Below are 16,834 nucleotides of genomic sequence, written 5' to 3'. Positions count from 1 at the left end.
TCGGAGCTCTGATAGTTGCTGAAATTCCATTTCAGTCAACTTCAGAAACCCCTAGAAAATTCTACAAAAATCCAAAAATTATGAAATTTCGTGTAGACATTGTTTAGGGCATATATTATCAAGGAAAATAGTTTTCTATGAAAATACATCATATTTTCAAAGATTGACACAAACTTGAAAACTTACAAAAACTTTAGTGTTTTCTTCAAGTTTGTGTCTAACTATTCAATGGTGATTACTATCAAAAGATAGCCTTCACCAAGGTTTTCCAAAAACATTTTAAAAACATTTTCAAAACCAATATCCCATCATGTTCCTTGGGCATAATGCACATGACTTGTACATTAGCTTTCCCAATGATGGGAATACACATAACTATGTGTTTTGATGAGCCTAAAACTCAAAAGAATGCATTAAATCAACATTTTGAGTTTTGTTCATCTTCCTAACATCTCACTTGTATCTAATGTGCACTAAAACACATACAAGTCATCTTATAGTCCTTGTGAGATGTAAGATTTTGGTTTTGCCCTATTCTAGGGATCATACATATCTATCTAGGCATTTCAAAGATATTAGACATCCACCTAGGATGTCACTTGTTAATAAGTGTTGTTAAATGCCATTTATCCTTAATTACAAGAAATTAAACTAATGCATGATAATGTTATGGCATACATCAAAAGGAAATAACTTTCAAAAGAAAATATCCTATAACTACATGATGTATGAATGTCATGACATGGTATTTTTGTATTTTTCATAATAAGTCATGAATGCAAAAGTAGACATGATGTCATGGCATATGATGGGCAAACAATCATGGCAAGATTTAGCATAAATAAAATATACCTAGATTAGCTATCTAAGTATCCTTAAAACCTTAGCTAAACTTACAACTTAAATCTAGATTGCCCTTAAGTGCGTCAAGAAAACGCCAAAACCTAAATTGGCATTTCTAATTCCCTTGATTAATTTATGCCAATTGAAATTAAGCATATTCCTCAAGTGTTGGCATATTTCATTTTTCCACAAGAGTAACACTTTAAAGTTAAGGCCCGGATTGCCTTAAATTTCCTAAGAACATACCAAAATCCCAACTTGGTAGCTCTTATGAATTTCCCAATATGTGCCTTTTAAGATTAAAATCAAATTTTCACCACTAGGCACATTTTACTCTTTCAAGGAGTAAATAATAGTTCCATTTCATTTTCAAAGGTTAACAAAACCTTGAAAATGCTCCTTGAGTGTCAATTTCCTCAAAGTTGGGTTAACTACCCTTCTAATTGGAGTTGACACTCTCTAACCCATTTATGGGGTAGAGAAGATGCTCCTAGGAACCCAACACCTATTGGTGCTCCTTGGATGCTCTAGGTACTCACTAGGGATAACTTCCCTAGATACCTTCCTAGTGACCTTGTTGGGCTTCTTAGAAGCCTTGGTCACATTTTCTAGGTCAACCCTAGGAATAGCCTCCCTTGTGACCTTGTTAGTGACTTTCTTAGACTTCTTAGAAGTCTTAGTCACTTTGGTTGCAAAAATACTCTTAGGGATGACTTCCCTAGTATTCTTGACTTGACCACTAAACCTAGGGTTTGTTCCATAACTATATGGAACCCTATGATAACTAGGCACATCCTTCTTAGCCTTTGGTTTGTATCCCAAACCTCTATGGCTATTTGATGGCTTTGACTTTCCTAGCCCTAGGTTTTGCTCATTTTGCCCTTTTAGGATGTTTTCCATCCTTTTTAGGGTCTTTTCCATTTTATCAAGTCTTGATCTCAAGACTTGATTTTCTATCATTAAATCCTTAGAATTTGGTTTTTCAGTAAGTCCATGAGCATTTTGGTTTCTAGGCTTGTATCTAAAATCCTTAGAGTTATTGCCTAGACTATTACCTACATTCCTAACCCTAGGAGTGATAGTCTTAGCATGTAGGGCCACATGCTTTTCCTTAAAGCCCTCATGCTTTCTATTCTTATGGTAAATTGCATTAAAATGATAAAAATTTGAACTATCATGCTTTTTACCATTTTGCAAAGGAATAGGCTCAATGAAAGTTACCTTCCTTTTTACCTTGGAGGCTCCCCCTTGACTAGTGCCTCCTTGAGCCTTGACCTTCTTCTTCCCTTTGGGGCATTGACTACGATAATGCCCCTTTTGATTGCAAGAGAAGCATATAATATGCTCCTTGCTCTTCTTTGTGTTGGGGATGGTCTCCTTGGGCTTCACCTTGCCCTTTTGTGCCACTTGGCCCTTCTTCTTGGCTAATTTAGGGCACTTGCTCTTGTAGTGCCCATGTTCCCTACATTCAAAGCATATAATATGATTTTTATTATTAATTGAAATATTTATACCTTTACTTGTAGGGGTGGATTCTTTTTCTTTGGATCCGGAGGTAGAAGCTTCCTCTTGATCGGACCTTGATTCTCCTCCATTTGATTTTTCTTGACTTGTGGAGGTAGAAGCTTCTTCCTCCTCTTCTTCTCTTGACCCGGATGTAGAAGCTTCTCCTTCTTCTTGATCCGGCGTCACCAAGGATTGCTCCCCCTCAATCCTAGAGGTGGAGGCTTCATCATCTTGAATATAAAACAAGGAATATGCTCCCTCCTTGTTCCCTTCGTTGCATTCCCTTGAGGATGAAGCTTCTTGGATTTCCTCTTCTTCGGAGGTTGAGCATCTCTCAACCTCGGAATCCTCCTCTTGGTCTTGCTCCAAAGAGTCTCCCTCTCTGGATTCTTCTTGATCTCGTACAGTGGAGGGGATCTCTTCATGAAGCTTGGCCAATTTGCTCCAAAGCTCCTTGGCATCTTCGAATTCTCCAACTTGAGCCAAGATGTGGCTAGGCAATAAGTTGACCAAAAGCTTGGTCACTTTGTCATTTGCCTCGCCCCTTTGAATTTGCTCCGAGCTCCATCTGCTTTTCTTTAGAAGCTTGCCCTTGGAGTTCGTTGGAGCTTTGAAGCCTTCCATTAGAGCAAACCATTGCTCTATCTCCATCATAAGAAAGTTTTCGATTCTTGATCTCCAAGAATCAAAACTTGTGGAAGTGTATGGTGGAGCCACCCTTGTGTCAAATCCAAGTCCATCTTGGAATTGCATCTTGAAGTTGAGCTTGATGAAGTCTTGAACTTGAAGAATTTGCTCCAACTTCTTCACCCTCTAGCTTTTCTTGATATGCTTGACCCTTCCGGCGATGATTCCGGTGAAGAGCGGCCTTGCTCTGATACCACTTGTTAGGACCAAAAGTAGCTAGAGGGGGGGGGGGTGAATAGCTCGTCGCGTTCGCTCGGTGCGCTTCGTTGCTTGGCGTTGCTTGTTTCTTCTTGGATGTGCAGCGGAAAATATAGAAACAAATACAACCACGCTAACACTAGGATTTTACTTGGTATCCACCTCCAAAGGAGGTGACTAATCCAAGGATCCACACCACGCACACACCCTCCACTATGAAACACTCCTTTTCGGTAACTACCGAAGGCGGAGAAGCCCTACAACACTCTCAGTACAAGAAGAAGAAAGGGAAATACAAGTTAAGCAAAAGCTTACAAGATGTGCAGTAAAAACCCTAACCCTAACTTCTTCCTCTTGCAATAGATCCGCCTCTTGACTTGGAAAGCCTCCAAGAACCTTCAAGAACTGGCGATCACGTGCTTGTAGAGAGCTGGAATGAATCTGAGAAGAGCTCGTGAAGAGATGCCGAAGACCACGCCGCTGCGGCTTTAAACACGACGCAACGGTCGGATCCCAATCGATTCAAATGTTCTGAATCGATCGGGGAGGCTTTGGATCGATCCACGGATCGATCCAGAGCGTGGATCGATCCACGGATCGATCCAGCGCTATCGCGCGAAGCAATCGTCCGGATCGACCGCTGATCGATCGACCTCCGATCGATCCACGGATCGATCCGAGTTTCCTGGAACGATACTGATTGATCCACCGATCGATTCACATCTGGATCGATCCACGGATCGATCCAAGACTTGGTTTTGCCCAAAACCAAGTCCCAAACCTCCCTAACCAACATCCGGTCAACCTTGACTGTTGGTACATCATGCCTCGCATCCGGTCACTCCTTGACCTGCTAGGACTCCCCACCAAGTGTCCGGTCAATCCCTTTGACTCACTTGGACTTTTACTCGTCGTGCCAAGTATCCGGTCACTCCATTGACCTACTTGGACTTCCACCAGATGTCTGGTCAACCTTGACCCATCTGGACTTCCTTCCTTGCCAAGTATCCAGTCAATCCCTTTGACCTACTTGGACTTCCCAACACCAGATGTCCGATCATCCTTGATCCATCTGGATTTCCTTCCTTGCCTGGCTTCACTCACCAGGACTTTCACCTAGCTTTACTCACTAGGGTTTTCCATCTGCCTAGCTTCACTCACTAGGACTTTCACCTGGCTTCACTCACCAGGATTTCCTTCTGCCTAGCTTCACTCACTAGGACTTTCACCTGGCTTCACTCACCAGGATTTCCTTCTGCCTAGCTTCACTCACTAGGACTTTCACCTGGCTTCACTCACCAGGATTTCCTTCTGCCTAGCTTCACTCACTAGGACTTTCTTCTGCCTAACATGCCAGTTAGGACTTCCCAGTCAAGTATCCGGTCAACCTTGACCTACTTGACTCTTCTTCGATCAATATCTTATTGTCAAACATCTAAACCCTAACCAAGACTCAGCTTGGTTAACCAGGTCACCCTTGACCTGAGGGATATTGCACCAACACCGACTAGACAAAACCTTTAATAGAAAGCTAATATTTAATTTCCTAAAATAACTTTAGGTTAACCAAAGAGAACAATCAAATCACAAGGAAAAGAAAGAAACAAAAGAACACAACTTCGAAAAAACATATTCGAAATACTAGAACGTAAGCCTCTTGTATTTGGTATTATTTCCATAAATAACTAGCATGATGCGGAAATAGAAATTACTAGTTATACCTTGTAGAAAAACCTCTTGATCTTCTACCGTATTCCTCTTCTAACCTCGGACGTTGTGTGGGCAACGATCTTCCAAGATGAGAAACCACCAACCACCTTCTTCTTCTCCAAGCAAGGTTCGGCCACAAAAGAAAAGCTTCACCAAGGAGAAAAACCAAAATACTAACCAAGCTCCAAGAGATGCTAGCTTTCTCTCCTTCTTCTTCTTCTTCTCCAAGTAGTATCCGGCCACCACAAGAGCTCCAAGGAGGGGAGAGAGGTTCGGCCACCACAAGAGGAAGAGAGGGAGAGGATGGACCGGCCACCACAAGGAACAAGAGAGGGAGAGGAATAATAGATGTTGTGTCTTGAGAAGGCACCCTCACCCCTTCTTTTATATTCCTTGGCCTAGGTAAATTAGGAAATAAATTTTCCTTAATTTCCTTGACATGATTTAATTGAGAGAAATAAAATAAAATTTCCCTAATTAATTTGTGATGGCCGGCCACATCATTGGAAGGCAAATAGGATAAGTTTCAATCAACAATTAAAACTTCCTAATTTGTTTCCAGAAATTTTAAAAAATAAAATTTCTCTTTAAAATCTTTTCATGGTTAATAAAAGGAAATATCTATAATTTTAATTTTATTAACATGTGAATAATTTTAAAGAGAAAATAAAACATCTCTCCAATCTACAAATAAGGAAAGAGATCTAATCTCTTTCTTTAATCTTTTGTAAATTTTTACAAGAGAGATATTTTAATTTTAATTCTCTTTTAAATTAAATCTTCCACATAATAATAAACATTAAAATTAAATTTTCTTTTTAATTAATTATGGCCGGCCCTACTAGCTTGGGTTCAAGCTAACCTTAAACCCAAGCTTAGGCCGGCCCTAGCTTGGTTCCCAAGCTAGCTTGGCCGGCCCCTTTAGGTGGGTATAAAAGGTGGGTATATGTGGGTATAGTACTCTATAAATAAGAGGCTACGATAGGGACCGAGAGGAGGATGGTTTTGGTCTCCGATAAAATTAAGCATCCCATGTTCGCCAACACACAACTTAATTTTATCAATGATAATTCATTCCACTAGAGAACTATCATTGAACTACCGCACCAATCCCAAATTATATTTTGGGCTCCTTCTTATTATGAGTGTGTTAGTCTCCTTGTGTTTAAGATATCGAATGTCCACTAATTAAGTGAGTTCCGACAACTCATTTAATTAATATCTAAGTCCAAGAGTAGTACCACTCAACCTTATTATCATGTCGGACTAAGTCCACTGCAGGTTTAACATGACAATCTTTATGAGCTCCTCTTGAGGACATTATCAACCTAGTATCACTAGGACACAGTTTCCTTCTATAATCAACAACACACACTATGAGTGATACCATTTCCCAATTTATCGGGTTTATTGATTCATCGAACTAAATCTCACCCATTGATAAATTAAAGAAATAAATATCAAACATATGTGCTTGTTATTATATTAGGATTAAGAGCACACACTTCCATAATAACTGAGGTCTTTGTTCCTTTATAAAGTCAGTATAAAAGGAACGACCTCAAATGGTCCTACTCAATACACTCTGAGTGTACTAGTGTAATTATATAGTCAAGATAAACTAATACCTAATTACACTACGACTTTCTAATGGTTTGTTCCTTTCCATTCTGGTCGTGAGCTACTGTTTATAATTTATAAGGTACTGATAACATCATCTTCTGTATGTGACACCACATACTATGTTATCTACAATATAAATTAAATGAACAACTACAAACAAATGTAGATAATTAGACCAAATGTGATTCTTTATTCATAATGAATGTTTACAAAGCTTAGGCTCTCAGTATACACTCCAACAGTATTTTCTCCAACCTCACTGAGTGGATCATCAGATAGGGTGACTGAACGTAGGCCATGAATCTCCAACATGGCGATGCTTGCGACGTTAATCTCTGCATCTGCCAACTTACTCTTGCCGCTCAGACATACCCTCAACATGACTTGAGCTATAAAGAAGGGGAAAAAATCAGTTAGATTCAAAGATAGAGAGAAAAGGGAGCAAACCTAGGGTAAGACATAGCTGCGTTTAGATGGGGCTCAACCCGAACATGTATAAGAAGCCTTCCAACAGTAGTCGATGGATGCGATACTTCTAACTAGCCAAGCAAAAAGTTGCTTGGAGATAGTCCGATCGGCTTCGGTATCTACTGAGTGGCAGAGGATTCGACAATTCCAACTGCCAACCGGTTGGGAAGTCAGGCTGAGTAGGAAAGCGAATGAAAAAAATAGTATTCTTTCCAATGCTTGTTGGAAGTCGGCATTTTATCGAAGAAAATAGAAGTCACTCGGTCTCCGACAATTTCAGGTAATAGAAATAATGAAATACCCTAGGTGTTAAAGGGATGTCGTGCAGATGGAATATCATGACCACCCAGCATAGTAGCCTAAAGGAATTAGACACTAATTGATGGAGGAAAATACAGAAGCATTTACACACGGTTGAAAAAAAGGGTGGATGAAAAAATGAAGACCGATGCAAAATTGCTCCTTAAAGAAGGGCAAAAAGTCGACGGGAGGCGTATGGGGTCGGTCATAGGCTGAAGAGATGGCAAGTTGATAATGGGGGGGGGGGATGATACATGAGTTTCATCTGATCAATCTCGTCCTCATTGAACTTTGATTCGGTAGAACTATACCAGAGCTCGAGGATGGACATAGGAGGCTGAGGGGAAGTGGTCATATGAAACAAAAAAGGTAGAAGATTGATGAAGTAGTGGGAAAGGAAAGGGAGCCTTACTGAGAAAGATCGCCGGCGAAGACAAAGAAAGAAGGTCAAGGAACATGCATAAAGAAGAAGGCTCAAGGAAGCATGAAGGGGATGGCGAGAAAATGAGGGTTTATAAACCTCATGGGCGATCGCTATGAGTCGTCCAATCAAGGGTTATGCAAAACTAGGATTAGATCTGGCCATGGAATTAGAAAAGACACCTATCACATCATCAGCGGATAGCTGCCTGCCACGTTGAGTGTGCGGCGACAGAGAGTGGATAGTTACAGTGAACCATTAATGGGGCCTAATTAAAAGGCATGGGAGACATGCTCGGCCATAGTGATCAAAGATTTGCACAGTGTTCTATAAATTTAGATGACATCAGTCACTATCGAAGGGCGCTCATCCGAGAAAGCGAAGAGAAAGGGATAAATTTACTAAGTATTATCATCAACCATCTCGATCGATACAAAACTTAGACTAAGGAATGGCTGAGCAGCGAATCTAAACATAGGTCAACAAGAAAGTATTGATGCTCATTCCAATCAAATGGCTCATTAGGCTCAAGATAATAAGAAGAGGCAGAACAACGATTTTTAAGATATGAGCCGATCGGCAGCCCGAGCACAAAGAGTGTCCAGTCAGTCGGACTTACAGCATCCTTCGACTAGAATTGAGGGGAAGGCTTGTGATGCGGTGATAAAGGGGGTCCCGCCCAGTTCAGGTCAAAAGCGGGGTTAGCTGCTAACATGGAGTTTAAAGTCAAGGTGGTCAACACTAGAGAGTCAACGGGCTCGCCCATAGCGACCGAGCGAATGTTGACTACAATTGCCAAGTGGGGCAAGCAATGTCTGATCGACAAATGGCTAGTCCGAGCAGAACACCCGACTAGCTAAGAATACTATGCCAAGATCGTCCGATGCTTAGTACGGATCAAGGTCGACCGAGCGGAGAAGTCCCCAGCCGAGCGGCTACCCCGCTCGGTCGAGCAGCGGGACTATTGATGTATATCTTAATATCCTTTTGGGAGATAGTGCCGCTGACAAAAGGCATGGTCAATAGACGGAGCATATGACAGAAGCTTCCACTATCTCATCATGGATGTGCATACCTTGTTAAGGTATAGTAGTATAGACACTTTTCTGACATGTCCTTTCATGAGATTGTTAGAGAAGCGTGCTTATGTCTCGAGGAGCATGCACATTGCCCACTAGGGCACTATATAAAACGGGTCTAGGCATTGGTGGAGGTATGTATTTTTCACTATTCATGCCTGCACTTACTGTTGCTTCATCTTCTTCCATCTTTTTGGTGACTGACTTGAGCATCGGAGGGTCAACTCCCGGGACCCCTTCCCTGGCTCGACACTAACGTTTCTTGTATTGCAAATCGGAGAGCAGTCTTCGCGAGGTCAATAGAGGAGTCACATCCCTAGCTAGGTATTTTCATGATTTTCGGACAGGATCAATGACAAATTGAAAGAACTCTATAAATAAGTGTTCTTGGCCATGTTAAACTAACCACAATCATTCTTTATTCTTGTGCAAACAACCAAAGAACTTGCTACTTTATTGTTTGAGAATCTATTGTATCCTAGAAGAGATTGCCCATTATAATATGATCTATCAAGATAGTGGGGGCAATAAACTCTTAAAGGAAAGTGATTACACACCTTAGATTGTCTCGGGTTCAGCATCTCAACTTCGGGTCTCGGCCTCGATCTTTGCCAAAGCCTCTCGGAAGGACTTTTTTACTATTATCTTAAAGAGTTTATTTCTTCATAACCATGGAGTCCACTCAAGAATCTGGTATCAATGTTATGAATCAAGACTTTGTCAAACTAGACAGACTTGATGGGATGGGAACAAATTTCAACATGTGGAAAGACAAGTTGGTATTCTTTGTCATGACATTGAAGGTCGCTTACATTCTCAACCTTGATCTTCCTGCGATTCCACCACCCACTAAGGATGATTCGGAAGAATTAAGGAAACAATGGGCCAAACTGGAGGAGGATGAAGTGTTGTGTAGGGTCACATCTTCAACACACTTTCGGACACGCTCTATGATCTGTTCAAGGTGGTGAAGAATCCAAGAGAGATCTGGACAACTTTGGACCATGATTTGCCACTCAAAAACAAGAATCAGATAAGTTTCTTGTTAATAAAATATTTTGAGTTTAAGCTAGATGATAATTCTCCTCTAATAGATTAAATTTATAACCTGCAAGTGATAGTTTCAAAACTTAAAGACTATGGAGTAGAAATTTCAGAATCTATGTAAGCAGGTGCTATAATTGCTAAGTTACCATCTTCATGGAATGATTATTAAAAGAAATTACTTCATACTTTTGAAATTTTGACCATATCTAGTGTGTTGAAACATCTTAGAATTGAAGAAGGTGCTAGGATCTTGTATAAGAAAGAAAAGGAAAGTGATCCTAGAGTGAATTTGGTTGAGGAGAATAGATTTAATAAAAGAAAGAAACTTGAAAATGTCTTTTCTAGTGACATGAAGAAGACGAGTAGATTTTGTTACAATTGTGGCAAAAAGAGTCATTACAAGGCTGAATGTAGGGCCAAAAAGAAACAAAAAATTAGTAACGCTCCTAGTGCTAATGCTATTGAAAGTGCAGAAATAATTGTAGCAATGGTTACACTTGGTGTGTCAACCGAACTCCACATGGCAACACCTTCTTGATCAAAAGATTTGTGGTATTACTCGGGTGCAGCCATACATGTGTGCAGTGATAAAGATCACACTACAAGAAAATCCTCATTCAACAACACTCAAACGACAACGGTTTTATGCCAAATCGGTGTCTTTTTGCCTTTTAACAACGGTTTTAACAGAAACTGTTGTCTTTTAGTAGTTTTTTAGCTTACGACAACGATTTTTAAAAACTGTTGTCTATTTATGTTTTTTTGGGGCTACGACAACGGTTTTTAAAGGCTACGACAACAGTTTTTAAAAACTGTTGTCTATGTGCGTATTTTTTTGAGATTACGACAACGATTTTTGAGAACCGTTGTCTATTACGTGTTATTGAATACAGTTATTTTTTTCCTTCGCTATTTTTTCCCTTCGCCATTTTTTGCCTCCGCGTTTTTTCTTTCCCTCTCCTCGAAATTTTTTGCCACCGCATTCCCCCCTTTACCTTCTCAATCCCTAAGCATTTTCGTCGATCTCTTCACCTACTTCACGTTTTTTTTCTCCTTTCCTCTCCAACCCCTAAACTTGCCGCCCCTTCTCCTTTCCTCTCCAAGCCCTAAACCCATCGCCCCTTCATGACTCGTAGCAGATGGATCCCTAGAATTCGTGTCGCTAAAATCGACGGATCTTCAGGAATTCCTCCCTCCTTTCAATCTTTCACAGCAACCTCTCTGCGATCTGGTGAGTTTTCCTTCGATTCTATTGTGATGCATTTGTCCCTAGTTTGTTTTGGTGTTACAGTTTCTTTTCTTGTTGTTTGATACCTGGAGATTCCTAACTTGAAACTTTCGACTTTTTCTTTGAGTTAATTCATTTTATCAATTGTTTCGTTGATGAGTAATTTCTTTTTTATGGTTGATTCTACATATTATATATTTTGGAGGGGCATTGCTTCTTAATTTCATAGTTTTGGATGTGCAGATGGCAACAAAGGCGTTAACGAAAGAGGCAATTGCAATGACTGAGAAGAAGATGAACATGAGCTTAGGTATGCCGAGAACTTTTTCCATTGCATTTGAAGTTATTCTATCTGAATAACTTAGTCCTAATACGACTCGCACATTTATTGTAGATGATATTATTAAAATGTCGAAGGAAAATTCTGCTAAAGGGAAAAGACCTCCGAGGCCTCCTGTGAGTGAATATATTCTTGCCAGGAAAGTTTTATTCTCCTTCAAATTATTAAACAGTTGATGACAAAATTCCTTGACTTTAGATTAAACACCAAGGCTTTCAGAATAGGAATCCTTCCCATGGTAACACCGTGCTACAGGGATTCATGGATTCCAGATCTTCAATTAGACAGGTAATAACTAGTATACTGTGTTTTTCTAGATGATGTTTATGCTGTACATTTGTTAATCTGTTGTTGACCATCGATGTTTAGGGTGTGCTTGCAAAGAGAAGGTCAAATTTTCATGGGAATCAATTCCTAGTAATCATAGAGGCGGCTAGGAAGGCTGCTTCCGTGTTTACCATTTCTTGATTTTTGACTTGATTGTAAATCAAGTAACACACTTCTATATTCTTAAAAAAGATCTTGGCAAAATATTCTTTATCTAATATTTATCATCATCTTTTATTGCTTATTTATATTTGTGCTTTCTTGCAGGAACACTTGTCAAAAGATGATGCTAAACAACAGTTCTTTAGAAATTGAGAACTCCTCCTTATGGGAATTCTGTTTTCTTCAGTGTACAGAAGATAGATGATCCTATAGGTCTGTTACCTGGACGAATCATTTTAGAAATTAATAAGTGAGGGGTTAGTTAAAACATATTGTGGGTTATGTTTCTCCTTTTTTGGGCAGAAGTCATATCTTTATGAGGGGAAGAAGAAAGGCCCTTAAAACAGAGAATACCAATGAAGAGGATAAGGTAGAATCTAATTGTTGTAACAATGTTGAGAGGTTTGGATTTGTACCTGGTCCATATTTCACTCTGGAATCTTTTGAGACGTATGCAATATTTTAACCGAAGTGTAGAATTTGTTTTAGGGTCCTACCAGCAGGAACCTTTCGATGATGATATTGAAGGTGAATATTGGCGGATAGTGGAAAGACCAACAGAAGAGATTGAGGTGCCACCACATTTCCTATGCAGACACACATAATCATTATGCATTTTCATCTGTTGATTTATTTCACAATTTGGCTTTACAACTTTGATGTGTTGTATCCACTTTCTTCTTTCCTTGAACCATTATTGTTTCCATACTTTAATATTAGAAACTTTATGCATATATTGGTTTCGACCAGAACCTGTAGCCAGGTAGAACTCTAACTCATATGCTGACTTTGGTTGTTTAGGTTCTTTATGGTGCTGATTTTGACACTGGGGTTTTCAGTAGTGGCTTTCTCAAAGAGTGATCCTCTGCGAAGCTATGAGCACTAGGGGATTAGTATATGAGTTCTAGATGAAATTTAAATAACATCATGGCATGCTATTATTTCCTAAGAAAAACTGTGTACTAGTCTATTATGTCACAAGATTGTGTTTACATCATTTAATAAGTATCAAATGCCAAGTCATATTTATTCTTTTCCGTTTTAACAAAAAATGGATTTGTATATACAAGGTGAAGCTTCTCTATTAACACAATGCTTCTACAGGAGTTTACTGGAAACTTTTACTGTCATATTCCAAGAGTAAATAGTTTCATTCTCTAGTTAATTAGAATTACCTTAGTTCAAAGATGAATTTTTTTTTTTTCAAATTTCCTCTCACACAAATGACAAATTTCTTCTATGCAGAGTCAATTGTTCTTGCATATGTTATGTCACAGTTGAATCGTCGACACAACTATGGATTAGATCTCCTCTTTTTATTTGTTGATGAATGCATTCAGGTTATAGAGATGATTCACTGGAAAATGTTAAAAGAAATGAAATTAAGGTATTAACTTTAGTTAAATTGCTACTTTCTAAGGCTATGGTATAATTACCATGTTAGGAATTCTTCTTTTATTAATTGAATTTAGTTATTTCTTGATTTTTTTATGTGGTGGTTATGTTATATCATTTCATATTACATTTTTTATTTATTTTACAATGCATAAGTTATTTTTTACTGTGAGATATTATTAATTTAATCATGGTTGTTAAAGTTGGTCGCCTTATATGGATACCCCAACTAGATACACACATGCATAAACCATTCTAGTTTTCTCATAAAATTAATTTGTAGGTCCAATTCTGGCTGATGACTCATGATCTTGTCCTAACATATATTTTCCTAGGAAACATCATGATTATTAAAACTTCAGTGAGTATGACATCCAGGTAGAACATCTTTTTTATTATTATTCTTATTCTGATATGCAGGAAGTGATTTCCAACATTTTAAGATTTTGAGATATTCAACCATATATATCATTTGTTGGTAAACACATTATTGTAAGACTAATTATGTGAATTAGCTCCATTTGTTTTGTGTATATAACAGTTTTGAGATGCTTGTGAGGTCACCATGTTTGCTTGGCTTGTGAAATCTGTTCTATTCCTGACTTTCTACCTTGTAACCTGTGACTCTAACAATATTTATATGAGAAGATGTTATTGTTAAATGAAATTCAAATTATTATTCTGGATTATGGTTTCATCTGACATTCCATATCTGTCATTTTATTAGATTCCATGTTAGATGTAATTTTTGTAGGGTGTTTCTTCTTGTTATGGAAATTTTATGAGGCCATATGATATTAGATATATTTTTTCCTTATTCTCTTTTAGATTTTACCTAATTATTAAATATTTTTTTTTTCTTGATAAAGGAGAATCTAGACATGATAATCCAAAAACTAGAGGCAATCCAAAACAGAGTCCAAAAGAGGACAAAAATACAATCTTAAATTTATGAAATCTACTCCATGAAGATGACCAACTTAGTCGCTCTCACCAATATCGGCTGGCAATGAGAAAAAACAGAGTAAGTTTCTAAGCAAAGAGACATATATATATATATATATATATATATATATATTGCATTGTTCAGTTTTAGTTTCTATCTCTAGATCTAATTACTCGTATACTGCACACGCACTGTCATTAATTCATCGATTAGACACAGATTTTTGGAATATATTACATCCACGGCAATTGCAGCGACTCAAACTTCGCCATTGCATCCTGCTCCTGCTCCGACGGTGGCCAGAAGCCGAAGCACTCGTCGTCCAACAGCGGTACGTCATTGCTACAGCTTTCGAAACGGTTCTTTGAAAGAACAACATCTCTTTTCACTGCTTATAAACTAGAAAGATAAAATAATAACTTATGGGTCCAAATTATCTGATTGACTTTTCTATATAGCTCATATCAGGAATTACCATATAACTACTAAGTTTTTACAACACAATGGTAAACACATATTTCAGAACAAGTTTTTTCATACATATAATAGTGTATTTCTTTTGATATCAATAGGTTGTTGATCTCCTGGTGCCTTATCAAAGGGGTGGAAAGATTGGACTTTTTGATGGAGCTGGTGTGGGGAAGACTGGATTTATTATGGAACTGATGATCAATAATATTGGAAAAGGTTGGTATAAAGAATTAGCAAGTGAGAAAAAAGAGTTCAATGAAATCCTACAAGTTGAAGATTGTGATGAGACTTGTTCATTAGTTGGCTATTGTTCATTAGTTGTAAATGGAACTTATTTGTTTATTTGTATTAAGATAAATTTTATTTAAACATGAGACACGTTTCTTCTTTTGTGATTGTAATTCTTGTATAAGTAACATTCTGAATGACATTGATGTGGGGAATATTCTTTCTTTTGTGATTATGATTCTTTATTATATATTTATATTGAAATATGATAGATTGGTATTAAAAGATAATAATTTAAAAGGCAATGATTTAAAATTGTTGTTGTTGTCTATCACCCTCAAAGACAACGGTTAAAAACTGTTGTCGTAGCCCTAAAAATGATTGTAACGGGCAATGTTATTAAAAAATGCTCTAAACAACAACGGTTTTAAACCGTTGTCTTTTCATTCAAAGACAACGGTTTAAAACCGTTGCAAAACTGTTGTCTTTTCATTCAAAGACAACGATTTAAAACCGTTGTTGTAGCCCCCCACTTTTAACAACACTGCCAATTACAACAGTTTTAAAGGACCTACGACAACGGTTTTTAACCGTTGTCTTTTAATGTTTTTGTTGTAGTAGATCAATTCGAGATATATGAAGTGCTTAAAGGACATGATGTGATTATGGCAAATGGTGCAAGAGCCAAGGTTCTTGGCAAGGGTGATGTGCATCTTCAATTCACATCCGATAAGAAATTGGTCCTTACTAATATGCTTCATGTCCTTAGTGTAGTCAAGAATCTTGTCTCTGCATATATTCTTAACAAGAAAGGATTGAAGGCTATAATAGAGTCTAGCATGTAATCTTGTCTAAGAATGACATTTTTGTAGGAAAGGCATATGCTTGTAATGGTATGTTTAAGTTGAGTATTAATGAAATAAGCGATATTTCTATTTATATGCTTGATTCTTCTTATTGTCTATGGTATTGTAGATTAGGACATGTAAGTCATAAAGTGCTAAAATTTATATCTAAAATTGGACTAATCAATTATAGTGATCATAGAACACCAAATAAGTGTGAAACATGTATACAAGCAAAAAAAAAAAAAAAATCAAGTTCTTGAATTAATTCATTCGGATGTATACGAACTTAATGGTTTACTAACAAGAGGGCGGCAATAAATACTTCATTACATTCATAGACGATTTTTCAAGATTTACTTATGTGTACTTGATGACATCAAAGGATGAAGCATTTAACCTTTCTAGGACCTATAAATCTCTTGTAGAAAACCAAATAAGCCAAAAGATTAAACTTTTGAGAAGTGATAGAGGAGGTGAATATCTCTCAAATGAATTCTCAAAATTTTGTGAAGAAAGTGGCATAGTGCACCAAACTAGTGCGCCATATACACCACAACAAAATGGCTTGGCTGAAAAAAAGAATAGAACTTTAACTGATATGGTTAATACCATGTTATTAAGTTCAGGATTGATAACTAATTTGTGGGGTGAGGCCTTGTTGGCTTCTTGTCATGTCCAAAATAGAGTTCCTTCCTTAAGGACTAAAATGTGTCCTTATGAGTTATGGAAAGGATGAAAACTAAACCTATCATACTTAAGGGTTTGGGGATGTGTGGCTTGCTATAGAGTTTCGGACAACAAAAGAATAAAATTAGGACCTAGAGCACTTAAAAGTATGCTAGTAGGCTATGTTGAACATTTAAAGGCATATAGATTACTTGGCACTGAGAACAATGTCATAGTGGAATTAAGAGATGTGTAATTTTTAGAAAGTAAATTTCTTATGGACTTAAAAGTGGGAATGACCCCGGCAAGTGCATCAAGTTCTTTCTATGGAAAAACTTCTA

General features: G+C 37.8%; 1 long non-coding RNA gene across 6 annotated transcripts; it reads left to right on the top strand.

Moving 5' to 3' along the window:
- Window positions 1-11,907: 11,907 nt before the first annotated feature.
- On the top strand, window positions 11,908-15,120 carry LOC122015903. Of its 6 annotated transcripts, none has more exons than XR_006120999.1 (7): window positions 11,908-11,941; window positions 12,045-12,152; window positions 12,243-12,309; window positions 12,429-12,511; window positions 14,204-14,358; window positions 14,494-14,611; window positions 14,853-15,120. It is a non-coding gene; the product is annotated as an uncharacterized LOC122015903 (long non-coding RNA). The 6 variants fall into 6 exon arrangements; XR_006121000.1 differs by having other exon boundaries at window positions 11,916-11,932; XR_006120997.1 differs by adding an exon at window positions 13,185-13,326 and having other exon boundaries at window positions 11,927-12,152.
- Window positions 15,121-16,834: the final 1,714 nt, after the last annotated feature.

The sequence above is a fragment of the Zingiber officinale genome, chromosome 8B, assembly GCF_018446385.1.
Source record: "Zingiber officinale cultivar Zhangliang chromosome 8B, Zo_v1.1, whole genome shotgun sequence".
NCBI classification, from domain to species: Eukaryota; Viridiplantae; Streptophyta; class Magnoliopsida; order Zingiberales; family Zingiberaceae; genus Zingiber; species Zingiber officinale.
This window is presented reverse-complemented; position numbering and strand designations above follow the sequence as displayed.